At 38.5% G+C, this 12,025-nt stretch overlaps 1 protein-coding gene across 3 annotated transcripts in view; it reads left to right on the forward strand.

Moving 5' to 3' along the window:
- The window catches only part of TMCC1 (transmembrane and coiled-coil domain family 1), a 263,955-nt gene that overhangs the window by 2,656 nt on the left and 249,274 nt on the right, over nucleotides 1-12,025 (forward strand). Inside the window, exon 2 of one of the 3 annotated variants that reach the window (XM_047744009.1) lies at nucleotides 9,311-9,562. The exons of 1 other annotated variant lie outside the window; for it this stretch is intronic. The gene's annotated coding sequence lies outside the window, so the exon portion shown is untranslated. The remainder of the gene's footprint in view (nucleotides 1-9,310; nucleotides 9,563-12,025) is intronic. One more of the 3 variants, XM_047744001.1, reaches the window with a different exon arrangement.

Raw genomic sequence — 12,025 nt, forward strand, 5'->3', positions numbered from 1 at the left:
GTTGTGGTTTAAAAGATGGAAGAACTTTGCTGGCCAATGAAATAACAAGTACAAAGATCTGCAGGTAGAAATGAACTGCTCCCATGTTCCCCAGCATTGAGCTTTACATACCATGCCATTCTTGGCTTTGTCTTTTTTTCATTTTGTTCTTAACTAGGTTGCCCTCTTCCTGTCAAGTTTTAAAAGTCTACCCGTAATAGAATCTAAGACTTGTAAGGTATCTTAACTTCCTACCCAATTGCTTTCTTCTAAAATGTGCTCAATGATTTTTCAGCTTCTGTTTGAAACCTTTGATGACATAAATTCATTACTTTGAGGTAGCCTGGCTTTAGTTGTTAGAATGTTCTTCATGTTGTAATAGGATTCACTCTTTCTACCTTTTTTCCCTGATGTTGCCTTAACAGTGACCATGGAGGAAGCTGCAGTGGGGTTGCACCTCATTCCCAGGATTCAGTTCTAACTGAAGTCAGCACTTGAAATAAAAATCATATAACATGAAAACTACACTTGAAAATCTTTTAAATTGTGGGGCACCTGGGTGGCTTGGTTGGTTAAGTGTCTGAGACTCTTGAACTCAGCTCAGATCTTGATCTCAGGGTTGTGAGTTTAAGCCTGGCTTGTGTTGGGCTCCATGCTGGTCGTGGAACCTACTTTAAAAAAAAAAAAAAAAAAAATCGGGGCGCCTGGGTGGCTCAGTGGGTTAAGCTTCTGCCTTCAGCTCAGGTCATGGTCTCAGAGTCCTGGGATCGAGCCCCACATTGGGCTCTCTGCTCTTTGGGCGGGGAGCCTGCTTCCCCCTCTCTCTCTGCCTGCCTCCCTGCCTACTTGTGATCTCTCTCTCTCTGTCAAATAAATAAATAAAATACTTAAAAAAATCCCTTAAAATGCTTAAAAAGCATTGTATGTATGTTTTTGTATGTATAGTGATATATTATTCTTATGTGCTTTGCAAACTGAGAGCCACTGAGCATTACTGAAGGAAGAAGATAGAAGAAATAAATTATTATGTAGATATGTAGACCTTAAACAATTTTGCTTTTTAAAAACAGCTGTCAAATCCCTATCAGAGAGTGGTGGATAGTGGAAAATTTTAATGTGTTCCTGCTCCTTGCAGGGCTAATTTTATTGTATTTTTACTTTAAGCCTTTATTACACTGATAAACATTTATAAATGTGTTGTGATATTAAATGAGATAATATATATGGAAGCACATGGTAAGTGGTCAATAAATGTTTGCAAGATTTAGATTTAAATTTTTGCTTTAGTGGGCTCATATGCACACTGTCCTTTGAGAAGTTGCAGAGAAGAACTTGGCCACCTGCTTCCTGTCTTTCCAAATTGGCATTTCCTGTTGTGGCTTTACCAAACAGCTGTCACTCTCTATGTCCTTGAGTGTTGGTCACATTTTACCGGGAGGTCAGCTAGTAAGTTAAATGGGTGTATGATGTAACTGTTCTGCCACATGACTCTTAAAAAGTATTTGAACACTGCTGTCTCCCAGTTAAGTCTTCACTTTTCAGGGCTTAATTTCATTTCTTTCATTTCTTTTAGTCTTGTTTCTTTATCCTCTGATTGTTCTTTTGAGTATACCAATTTTAGTATATGTGCTGCCGAAGCGAGCACTTTTATGAGTATACCAATTTATTCTATTTTACTTTGGTACCCTAAGTACATTTTAAGGTACAAACTCAACTTTTATCTCCTTGATGAAGTCTACCCTCATAATTCTAGACCTTCTCTATATTCCTAATATACTTTTATCTGCATTTCTCAATTTAATTTTTTTTGTTTCATGAGCATTTTTCTTACCTCACAGTGAGACAGTAAGCTTTTTTTTTCCTATAAGATTTTATTTATTTGTCAGAGAAAGAGAGATGGAGCAAGCACAAGCACGGGGAGAGACAGGCAGAGGGAGAAGCAGATTCCCCACTGAGCAGGGACTCCAATGTGGGACTCGATCCCAGGACTCTGGGATCATGACCTGAGCCAAAGGCAGCCACTTAACTGACTGAGCCATCCAGGCTTCCTGAGACAGTACACTCTGTAAGGGCCAAAACCATGTTTCAGGTATCCACTCAGTTTCCCTTATTAACATATTAGTGTGGCACATTTGTCACAAGTAATGAACTAATATTGATACATTATTACTAAGTCTATACTCAGATTCCACAGTTTTTCCCTTAATGCCTACTCCCACCCCCGCTTTTTTTTTTTTTTTAATTTGAGAGAAAGAACAAGCAAGCAAGGGGTGGGGGGAGATGGAGAGAGAAAGAATCTTTTTTTTTTTTTTTAAGATTTTATTTATTTATTCTACAGCGATCACAAGTAGGCAGAGAGACAGGCAGAAAGAGAGGGGATGAGGGAAGCAGGCTCCCTGCTGAGCAGAGAGCCCGATGCGGGGGGCTCAATCCCAGGACCCTGGGATCATGACCTGAGCCGAAGGCAGAGGCTTTAACCCACTGAGCCACCCAGGCGCCCTGACAGAGAATCTTAAGCAGGCTATATGCTCAGTGCGGAGCCTGATGTGGAGCTCGATCTCACAACCCCGAGATCATGACCTGAGATGAAATCAAGACTTGGATACTTATTGACTGAGGTACCCAGGTGCCTCCCCTTAATGTCCCTTCTTGTTTTCCAGGATCCCATTCAGGATGCCACATTATATTTCATAGTTTTGTCTTCCCAGCTCCTCTTGGTTCTGACAGTTCTCAGGCTTTCCTTGTTTTTAATGACCTTGGCAGTTTCAAAGGTAATCAGTTAGGTATTTTTGTAGAATGTCCTTCAATTGGTTCTTGTGTGATGGTTTTCTAATCGTTTAGACTGATGTAATGTGATTTTGGAAAGACCACAGAGGTAAGGTGTCATTCTCATCACAAATCAAGAGTACATGCTAGTGATATCACTTGCTGATGTTGATGTTAACCTTGATCATCCAGCTTGTGGTAGTGTTTGTTTTCTTAACTGTAAGTTACCCTTTTGTTCCTCCCTTTCTGCGCCATGGTCTGGAAGAACGTTACTGTGTGTAGACTATACTTAATGAGTGATGAGTTATGCTCCACCTCAGGGGTGGAGTATCTACGTAAATTTTGTTGCTCAAGTAGTTTGAGGTTTGGCTTTTGGGAACTCTTTCACTTGGCTTCTGTACCCCTTCCCTTTGACATACTCCCACAGTTATGTGTGAATGAGTACTTTCTTTCTGGCAACATAAGATGCTCCAGGCTCATCTTTTATATATCATGTTCCACTCCCAATAGTCAGCCATTTTTCTAAGGAGCCCTAGTTCCTTTTATTGGGAAATGGTATTAGAAACTAAGATTTTGGGTGCTAGATGTGCTAGTTGCGACTTGAATATTGTTACTTCTAGGCCATCTGAGTGATAGAACAAGGAGATACGTGTGTCTGTGTATATACACATCTGTAAATATTTCTGTATGTAACCGTTTGTCTCTATATTAAGCCAAACATGAGTTCCTACTGCTGTTTCCAACTCTGATTCCTTACTTACCACATGGATCATTCTAACCTCCTCCACTTCAGCCCGTACTCCACTATCCATTTTCTTAGTTCCTCAATTCCAGTATACATTTGAAGTGGGTTCAGAATTGTTAATCTGGATACCTGTGGGAAGCGACTTTATCAAGTAGAACACTGTGCTTATTGATAGCTCCTTCTGTCTTTAGTCTTATAGACTCCACTTATTTCTACATTAGCTGGTCAGCGCTTTATTTCTCTACCTGGTTTGTGAGGTTGTTTCATGTTTGTAATAGATTCAGGTTGTTTTGTCATATTCTGCATTCATTGTCGAGACCCCTTTACGTCTTAAAGGATTATTTAAAATTTTGCATACATTAAGGCTTATTCTCTGTGCTTTAACACAGAATGGGTTTTGACAAACTTATAGTATCTTATATTCACCATTATGGTGTCCTCTAGTTTCACTCCTCTAAAAAATTTGTCCCTCACCTATTTAACTTGACTGATACCAGCCCCTGGCAATGATTGATCTGCTTACTGTCCCTTGCCTTTTCCAGAATGTCAATATTTTAAATTTTAAAAAGTATTTTTGAATGATTTTTTTAATGAACACATCATTTTGTTAAGTAGTGGGAGATGCAAGTACTAGACAGCCAACACTCTGGAAACATTTTTTCTATTGAGATAAAATTCATTTAACACAGTTCATCATTTTAACCATTTAAAATATACAGTTCAGAGGCTTTTAGAACATTCAGAATGTTGTGCAACCACCACTAACTAATTCCAGAACAGTTTCATCAACCCAAAAAGAAACTTCATATTAAACAGTTCTTCCCACCCTCCGGCAATCACTAGACTGATTTTTGTCTCTACTGGTTTGCCGATTTTGTACATCTCATTTAAGTGGAATTATATAGCATATGGTCTTTTGTTTCTGGCTTTTGTTTAACAACATTTTTAAGGTTTATCCACGTAGCATATTTCAGAACATAATTCCTTTTTTGTGGATGAATAATCCATTGTATGGACATACCACATTTTATTCATTTATTGGTTGATGGCCATTTGAGTTGTTTTCACTTTTTGGCTATTATGAATAATGCTGCTGTGAACATCCATGGAAAGTTTTCTGTTTGAACAAGTTTTAGGTTCTTTTGGATGGATAACATACTGCTTTTGATAAATTTTATTTTCATATTGAAAGGGAAGTTATATTACCCAGTGGCTTATTTGGTGTAAAGTGAGGAAAGAATGCTACTTTCTCTTGGCATGATATTTATCAGTGAATAATGAAATCACATAATTTTCCTGTTGTCTTTGTAAAGAATTTTTGTCCAGATGGGGCAACAGTAGGTAGCCTTCCTTAGAATTCTGTTAGGGGAACATCCTGATTTATGTTTTGTACCATTTAGTTGTCTTTCCTAATAGCAAGTAGTCACTCATTGTGAAGTTGGATCAGAAGATCTGCTTGTGGTCTAAAGGAATCTGAGTGTATGAATTATTTTTAACATTATATATTCAGAGGGATAATAGGCAGGATTCCCATTCTGTAATCTGTTTGGCATCTGTGATATTAATAGAGGTTTTATTCTTATTAACCACATTCCATCTGAGGTTTGGACTATAGTAAAGTGGCATTAAATATTAGTGTTTCATTTTAGCACTCAACCCTGAAGCTTTGTTTTGGAGTTATTGCTTCAACACCTTTGCTTTGATAAATTCATTTTCCTCAGCAAGACTTGGCAAAATTGTTCTTTTGCCAGTTTGGGGTAGCTTGATCAATTCATTGAAATCTAATGTTGTTTTTCATACTTCTTGAAAGGAAGGAACATTCTTTGCTGGCTTTATAAGCTTTCTTCTAAGTGACTTTGAGGTTCCCTGGAGATACTAAAATATAGATAAATTATATATTAACCACCAACATACTTTATCCCAAGAATATCTCTGTAGGCAAGGCCTTTTGTGTAGTAGAACACTGGGCTGGAACCAAGAGTATTTTAATTTTACTTGTCTAAAAACTCACTATTACTGGACCAGTAACTTATACCTTGGGACAATTTTTTGTTGAAAAGGTAATATTGACTTTATCTACAGGGATGTTGTGATAGGAAATTAATCAGGGTACTTTATTTTTTGAAGACAAGCATTTTGAAAGATAAGTGTGTTATGAAAGTTTTTGTTAGTGCTTCCCCTCCCAATATTTTAACAATGTAGATGAATCTGTTATATCATTATAATAAAAGCCTTTGTCAAATACTGTATCTGTATTCTGTTTACTACTTCTAGTGCTCTTCATTTTCCTGCATAGTTCCAGACTTCTCCTGGTACCTTTCCTTCTGAATGAAGGACTTCTTCAACATTTCTTGTAGTCAGCTTTGCTGCTGATGAATTTTTTTAGCTTTTGTATGTCTAAAGAAGTCTTTTTTGCCTTGATTTATAGAAGCTATTTTCACTAGATATAGAATTCTAGGTTGACAGTATTTTTCTTTAAGTATTTTAAAGATGTTTCCTCACTGTCTTTGTCTGCATTGTTTCCAGTGAGAAGTCAGCTATCATTCTTCATGCCTCTGTATATAATATGCGGTTTTCTTTTGGTTGCCTATTTTCTTTCAGTTTTTAAAAATTCTGGTATAATACACAGAACATAAAATTTACCATCTTAACCATTTTAACTCTACTGTTCAGTGGTATTTAGTACATTCATATCATTGTGCAACCATCACAACCATCTTTTTCCCGAACTCTTCATCTTGCAGAAGTGAAGGGTACCTATTAAAAAAAGCAACTCCAAGGGGGTGCCTGAGTGGCTCAGTCGGTTAAGCATCTGCCTTTAGCTCAGGTCATGATCATGGAGTCCTGGGATCAAGCCCCACATTGGGCTCCCTGCTTGGGAGGGACCCTGCTTCTCCCTCTGCCTGCTGCTCCCTGTGTTTGTGCTCTCTCTCTCTCTCTCATTCTATCTCAAAAGAATAAATAAAAATTTAAAAAAAGAAACATTTGGGGTGCCTGGGTGGCTCAGTGGGTTAAAGCCTCTGCCTTCGGCTCAGGTCATGATCCCAGGGTCCTGGGATCGAGCCCCGCATCGGGGTCTCTGCTTGGCAGGGAGCCTGCTTCCTCCTGTCTCTCTGCCTGCCTCTCTGCCTACTTGTGATCACTGTCCAATAAATAAATAAAATCTTAAAAAAAATAAAAAATAAAAAAAGCAACTCTCCATTCCCCAAGCCTCTGGTACCCACCATTTTGCTTTCTGTGATTTCAACTACTTTAGGTATTTCATATAAGTGGAATCATATAGTATTTGTCTTATTGTGACAGGGTTACTTCCCTTAGCATAATGTCACAAGGGTTCATCCATGTTGTAATATGTGTCAGAATTCCTTCCTTTTGAGGCCGAATACTGTTCCATTTAATACTGTTCCATAGACCACATTTTGCTCTTCATTTTTCTGTCAGTGGACATTTGTGTTGTTTCTATGTTTTAGCTATTGTGAATAGATCTGCCATGAACATGAGTGTACAAATACCTCTTTGAGGTCCTGCTTTTAGTTCTTTTGGGTATGTACCCAGAAGTGGAACTGCTGGATCATATGGTAATTGTATGTTTAGATTTTGAGGAATTGCCATGCTGTTTTTCACAGTGGCTCTGTTGTTTTACATTTCCACTAACAGTGCATCAGGTACCAAGTTTCTCCACATTCTTGCTAACATTGTTATTTTCTTCTTTTTTTTAATAGTAGCCATCCTAATGAGTATGAGCTGGTATTTCGTTGTGGTTTTGATTTGCATTTTTAAAAAAATATTTATTTATTTGAGAGAGAGAGCGAGAGAGCGAGTGAGCGTGCATAAGCACAAGCATGAGTGGTGGGGAGGGGGTAGACTCCCCGCTGAGCAGGGAGTGGAATGCAGGGCTTGATCCCAGGATTGAGACTGTGACCTGAGTCAAAGGTAGATGCTTAGCTGACTGAGCCACCCAAGCACCCCTGATTTGCATTTTCTTAATAATTAGTTATGTTGAGCATCTTCGTGTATTAATTGGCCATTCATATATCTTCTTTGGACAAATGTCTGTTCATGTCCTTTGTCCGTTTTTCTATTGAGTTGTTCATTTTTTATGGTTGTTGAGTTACAAACATTCTTTCTATATTCTGGATATTAATTACTTCGGAAATATATGATTTCCAGATATTTTCTCCATTCTGTATTCCTCTCTATGCCTTTTTTTTTTTTTAAGACTTATTTATTTTCGAGAGAGAGAGAGAGCAAGCACATGTGTGTGCAAGCAGGGGAAGGGGCAGAGGAAGAGGGAGAAAGAATCCTTAATCAGACTCCTTTCTGAGCATGGAGCCTGACACGGGGCTCTATCTCTGCCTGCTCTTAAGATTTTTTTTTTTCCCCTTATCTCTGGATTTAAGGAAATTGATTTCAATTATTTCTTGGTGGAGTTTTAGCTTTCTTTGTTTCTTGAACTTGGTGTTTGTTGAGCTTCTTGTATCTGTAGGTTTGTCATTTTCATCAAATTTAGCAGAACATTTTTGGATATTGTTTTTTCAGATCTTCCCTCTGCCAAGTTTCCAATTACACATACGTTATTAGGCTCCTTAAGTTTGTCCCATTTCTCACTGATGCTGTGCCCTTTTTTTTCCCCAGTTTTCTTGTATTCTGGGTTTCATTTTGAACAATTTCTGCTTTTATGTCTTTACATTCACAAATCTTCTCTTCATTGTTTTATCTGCTCTTAATCCATTCAGTGTATTTCATTTCAGTCCGCTATATATTCTGTAATTTGTAGTTTGATAGAAATGCAGTGACATGGCAGGTATCAGGAAATACTATCTTAATTTGCTGTCAAAATAAAAGATTCCTAATTCTGTAAGCTATTAAAGGGTATATAAAACTACCATAAGTGTTGAATTAACCTTGTCTCTCGGTTTCCACATTGATTTTGTTTTTCTGCCAGACCTACCTAGGCATTTTTTTGCATGTTATTTTATATTTCCTTTTGACGTGGATATCTGCTGACATAGACATCTGTTCTATAATTCTTTTTTTTTAAAGATTTTATTTATTTATTTGACAGAGAGAAATCACAAGTAAGCAGAGGCAGGCAGAGAGAGAGGAGGAAGCAGGCTCCCTGCTGAGCAGAAAGCCCGATGTGGGGCTCGAACCCAGGACCTGGGATCATGACCTGAGCCGAAGGCAGCGGCTTAACCCACTGAGCCACCCAGGCGCCCCATATAATTCTTGTTTTATAAGGCACCAGAGTGCTTGGTCTGTTTGCCAAACTACCTAGTATTATTTGTCTGTATTTGTTTGGTTGTAAGATATGAACATCATCTTGCTATAAAAAACATGAAATAATTTTTTATACTTTGTTTTACTATACTGCTTATTTATTAATAACCAGAGAGCTGGATTACCTGCTGAAGTGTACCTTTGATTGCAGCTGTTATTGATAACCTCTGTGCCACCTGGGCTTGGCCACTTGTATTTCCTCCATGTGATCTTTTTTTTTTTTTTTCTTAAAGATTTTTATTCATTTATTTGACAGAGAGAGATCACAAGCAGGCAGAGAGGCAGGCAGAGAGAGAGGAGGAAGCAGGCTCCCTGCTGAGCCAGAGAGCCCGATGCGGGGCTTGATCCCAGGACCCTGAGATCATGACCTGAGCCGAAGGCAGAGGCTTAACCCACTGAGCCACCCAGGCGCCCTCCTCCATGTGATCTTTTAATGTTACTAATATCAACTTAAAAAATTCTGCAGACTGACAACTGGTAATTGTTTGCCAGCCAGTCATTTGCATTTAGTAGTGTTTCCCCTCTTGCTCCCTGTCCCAGCAGGTGTTACTTTCTCGAGGACACACCCACAGTTAGCCCTTTCTTCAGATGCTGAACTTGGTGAACAGCTGCTCTTGATCACAAGATTTAGAAGACACAGTCTCCATCCTCCCAGGCTGGATCTCTTTTGATATGGATCTTCTGTTTCTATGTCTTTTTAAAAAATAACTTTCTGGGAAATACTTTGGATTACAACTGTTCATCCTCATCTATGCAAAGAAAGGAAAACTGTTGTGCTGGGATTTTGAGGAGGTATGTCTTTTTTCTTCTATTGCAAAACTGCATCACTTAGGCCCTCAGAGCAATAGACAATAATGACTTAACATTGACTCTTTCCTTACTAGAACTTCATTCTTATTCATTCACTTGTTCCATCTTCCCTTTCTCCCATTCTCGCTTTTCCCCCCAACTATTGTCATGATTTAATAAGAACTTTCTTGATGTGTGGATTTAGCAGCTCATTTCTTACATTCTTCCTGAATGTCTTTGGACTCTGGGTTAGACTTAAAAGTGACAGGAAGCTGTTTGAATACTTAGCCTCAAGTTGGGATTGTGACTGTGATGAACAGAGTTCTCATTCTGGATAGACACTGGGAAAGTTAGTATCTTTAGAGTAATATGTAGCTATATGATCTTGCAGTCTGGTTCGGTATCATTTGTAAGAGGAGATAGGATATTGGAGATTTTTTAAAAAATATTTTACTTAATTATTTAAGAAAGAGAGAGCTAGAGATAGAGATAGATATGTGGGACTCGATCTTAGGACCCTGAGATCATGACCTGAGCTGAAGGTAGATGCCTAGCTGACTGAACCACCCAGGTACCCCTCACATTGGAGAGTTTTGAATTAAAATTTGACAGACTTCAATCCCAGTTTTGACATTGTCACTGCCATGCTTTGAGTTATAGAGTATGTTTGTTTTTGCATCTCCAAAATTCAGGTTATCATTACTTGCTTTATACAAACCTCATGGGGTTGTTGAGGGTCAGGTGAGAAATTTTGTGCGGAAGACTATTTTATCACTATAAAGGTTTGTTACTGCATTGCAGAGAGCTGTAGGCATCTTTTTACCTTTTACTCGAAGACTCAGTTTTTATTTCTGCTGACTTTTTGATGGTACAGCCCTGTTAAGAATCGGATTTTTACATTTCCATACTTAATCATGGGTGAACAGTAGTGTTTCTAGTGCCTAATTACATGGTAGGTGCTCTGTATATTTTAAAAAGTGGATTTGTTGAATATGATGCTAAGAAAATGTCGGTTTGTATGGTAAGGAACTATTTTACAAAATTTACTGTATAGTGTTTTGAAGAGAAATATCATTTGTTTATTGTTTTATGCATTTAAAAATATTTATTGAGGACTAACTAGGTTCTGGGCTCTGGGGAAGAAAAGAAAAATTTCTGCTCTCATGGAAGTTATTTCATGTTTTATGTGGGGAGATAGAATAAACAAGGTAAAAAAGTAAAAATCATTATTTTATAATGACAAGTTTTTTTTTTTTAAAGATTATTTATTTATTTATTTGACAGACAGAGATCACAAGTAGGCAGAGAAGCAGGCAGAGAGAGAGAGAGAGAGAGGGAGAAGCAGACTCCCCGCCGAGCAGAGAGCCTGATGCAGGGCTGGATCCCAGGACCCTGGGATCATGACCTGAGCCGAAGGCAGAGGCTTAACCCACTGAGCCACCGAGGCGCCCCATAATGACAAGTTCTAATGAGAAAAGTAAAAGCAGGAAAGAACAATAGGGCATATTGAAGGGAGGGATTGAGTGGTCATAGATGGCTCACAGAGAAGGTGACATTTGAGTGAAAGCTTGAAAGGTGTGAGAGAGTAAGCCATGCAGATAAATGAATGAAGGCAAGTGCAAAGGTCCTGAGACAGAAACTTGCTTGGGAAATGGCAAGAACTGGAAGGGTAGGTGCTTATATTGTGGAGCCTCAGGGAAGTACTTTCCAAACTTTAATGTGCATATGGTTTATGTAGGTGGTTGTTGTTAAAACTCAGATTCTAATTTTGTAGGTTTGAGGTAGGGTTCATTTCTAACAAGCTCCCAGTTTCTGCTAGTACTGTTGGTCCTTTGTAGGGCTTTAGCTTTTAAGCTGAGTGATATGGGAAGTCTTCAGAGAATTTTTGGGTGGTGGCATGCCATAATCTGATTTCCATTTTGACATCATGCCTCTGGCTGCTGTGCTGGTAATACCCTGGTGGTGGGTTTGGCAAGGGCAAAGGCAGGAACACCAGTTAGGCTATTGCTGTAATCCAAGTGAGAGAAGATGACAGTTTGCACTGTGGGGTGGCAATGAATGTGGTGACACATGGTCTGGTTCTGGATATAATTTTCAAGTATTATCAACTGATTTTGCTGATAGTTGGTTGTGTGCTCTGAAAGAAAGGAAGGAGTTAAGGACAATTTGAAGGTTTTTGCTCCAAGTTCCTGCAAGGACACTATTTATTCATATGGGAAAGACTAAAAGAGTAACAAGTTTGGAAGGGAAGAACAGGAGCTCAGGTTTGAACATATATTATAGATGCCTACTAGACTTAGTAAAGATGTTAAGTAGGTAGCTGGTTTATGAATCTGGTATTTAGGAGAGAGGATCTGCTGGAGGTGTGCCACTGGGTGTTACTGACAAAAATATTATATTTAAGTCAGGAAGCTGGGTGAAGTCACCAAGGAAATGAATAGAGATAGAAGTAAGAAGTTGAAGAAC

The sequence above is a fragment of the Lutra lutra genome, chromosome 1, assembly GCF_902655055.1.
Source record: "Lutra lutra chromosome 1, mLutLut1.2, whole genome shotgun sequence".
NCBI classification, from domain to species: domain Eukaryota; kingdom Metazoa; phylum Chordata; class Mammalia; order Carnivora; family Mustelidae; genus Lutra; species Lutra lutra.